The 2500-nt window shown below is 41.0% G+C and overlaps 1 long non-coding RNA gene across 1 annotated transcript in view; it reads right to left on the bottom strand.

Annotated features, from left to right (window-relative positions):
- LOC123506140 overlaps positions 1-2500 on the bottom strand; it is a 13063-nt gene that overhangs the window by 899 nt on the left and 9664 nt on the right. The window lies entirely within an intron of this gene.

Raw genomic sequence — 2500 nt, 5'->3', positions numbered from 1 at the left:
GCTACTACCTGTGTGTGTTTCTTATCGCTGTAGATCAATGCTAGAAGCGCCTCTCTCTCTCTCTCTCTCTCTCTCTCTCTCTCTCTCTCTCTCTCTCTCTCTCTCGTGTGATTATAATAACAATAATAATAATAATAATAATAATAATAATAATAAGAAGAAGAAGAAGAAGAGGAGGAGGAGGAGGAGGAGGAGGAGGAGGAGGAGGAGGAGGAGGAGGAGGAGGAGGAGGAGGAGGAGGAGGAGGAGGAGGAGGAAAAATATAATTGATAATTTTCCTCTCTTCCTAAAACCAGTAGAGAGAGAGAGAGAGAGAGAGAGAGAGAGAGAGAGAGAGAGAGAGAGAGAGAGAAAACATGACTACAAAACATGTCTTCTCTCTCTCTCTCTCTCTCTCTCTCTCTCTCTCTCTCTCTCTCTCTCTCTCTCGCTCAAATCACTGCAACTGGGCAGCCAGCCAAAAGTAGTTTATGCAGGCAACGCTCTCTCTCTCTCTCTCTCTCTCTCTCTCTCTCTCTCTCTCTCTCTTTCTCAGGACGACGCACCCACCTCCTAATTTGTAACAACGTCTATTGAGAGAGAGAGAGAGAGAGAGAGAGAGAGAGAGAGAGAGAGAGAGAGAGAGAGAGAGAGAGAGAGAGAGAGAGAATACACACACAACCGTTAATACACATAATAATATCTTCTTCACGTGTGTGTGTGTGTGTGTGTGTGTGTGTGTGTGTGTGTGTGTGTGTGTGTGTGTGTGTGTGTGTGTGTGTGTGTGTGTGTGTGTGTGTTGCATAAGCACATGAAGAAATATATGAATAGTAGTAGTAGTAGTAGTAGTAGTAGTAGTAGTAGTAGTAGTAGTAGTAGTAGTAGTAGTAGTAATAATAATAATAATAATAATAATAATAATAATAATAATAATAGTAGTAGTAGTAGTAGTAGTAGTAGTAGTAGTAGTAGTAGTAGTAGTAGTAGTAGTAGTAACAGTAGTTGTAGTATTGATAAAATTGAGAGAGAGAGAGAGAGAGAGAGAGAGAGAGAGAGAGAGAGAGAGAGAGGAGGTGGTGGAGAAGCGTGCCTACCTCAGATGCGGGTACAGGTGATTCTCTCTCTCTCTCTCTCTCTCTCTCTCTCTCTCTCTCTCTCTCTCTCTCTCTCTCTCTCTCTCTCTCTCTCATTTTCCTCCATTTCTCCTTCCTTCACTATTATTATTGTTACTACTACTACTACTACTACTACTACTACTACTACTGCTACTACTACTATTATCAGTAGTAGTAGTAGTAGTAGTAGTAGTAACAGCATTAACCCTTTCAGTACTAGGACGTGTTTCCATATTCATTGTGGTGACTATTTGGTGATTTCTACAGCTCCACAAGTTACCTCCACACTTCTCCTCCACCACAGCCCTTCCTCCATCTTTCCTCCACCTTCCCTCCAAGTCTGACTATCCTACCACTCTTCTATCATAGTCAAAATAGTACTTTTCTAAGATAGTGTAAAAAGATCTAGTATATTTTTTTTCTCTCCATCTCTCAATTCTTTCCTCCATATCTCCCTTCACAAGTTACCTCCACGCTCCTCCACCTATACAGACCTTCCTCCATATCTCCTCCATCTTCCCTCCAATTTTGACCATCCTACCACCCTTCCTTCATAGTTAAAATAGTAGTTTTCTATGATAGTCTCTACTAAAAACTAGATATTTTTTTTAGATTTTTCCACTACACGCCTCTCTCTCTTCTTTCCTCCATATCTCCCTCCACAAGTTACCTCCACGCTCCTCCACCTATATAGACCTTCCTCCATGTCTCCTCCACCTTCCCTCCAATTTTGACTATCCTACCTCCCTTCCTTCATAGTTAAAATAGTACTTTTCTATGATAGTCTCAACTGAAAACCAGATATTTTTTTCAGATTTTTCCTCTACACGCCTCTCTCTTCTTTCCTCCATATCTCCCTCCACAAGTTACCTCCACGCTCCTCCACCTATATAGACCTTCCTCCATGTCTCCTCCACCTTCCCTCCAATTTTAACTATCCTACCTCCCTTCCTTCATAGTTAAAATAGTACTTTTCCAAGATAGTAAAAAAAGATCTAGTATATTTTTTTTCTCTCCATCTCTCTCAATTCTTTCCTCCATATCTCCCTCCACAAGTTACCTCCACGCTCCTCCACCTATAGAGACCTTCCTCCATGTCTCCTCCACCTTCTCTCCAATTTTGACTATCCTACCTCCTTTCCTTCATAGTTAAAATAGTACTTTTCTAAGATAGTATAAAAAGATCTAGTATATTTTTTTTTTCACTCCATCTCTCTCAATTCTTTCCTCCATATCTCCCTCCACAAGTTACCTCCACGCTCCTCCACCTATATAGACCTTCCTCCATGTCTCCTCCACCTTCCCTCCAATTTTGACTATCCTACCTCCCTTCCTTCATAGTTAAAATAGTACTTTTCTAAGATAGTCACTGTCTTTAAATGCCCTCAAAACATGAGTCTCCCTAT

Source organism: Portunus trituberculatus, chromosome 2 (genome assembly GCF_017591435.1).
Source record: "Portunus trituberculatus isolate SZX2019 chromosome 2, ASM1759143v1, whole genome shotgun sequence".
Taxonomy (NCBI): Eukaryota; Metazoa; Arthropoda; class Malacostraca; order Decapoda; family Portunidae; genus Portunus; species Portunus trituberculatus.
This window is presented reverse-complemented; position numbering and strand designations above follow the sequence as displayed.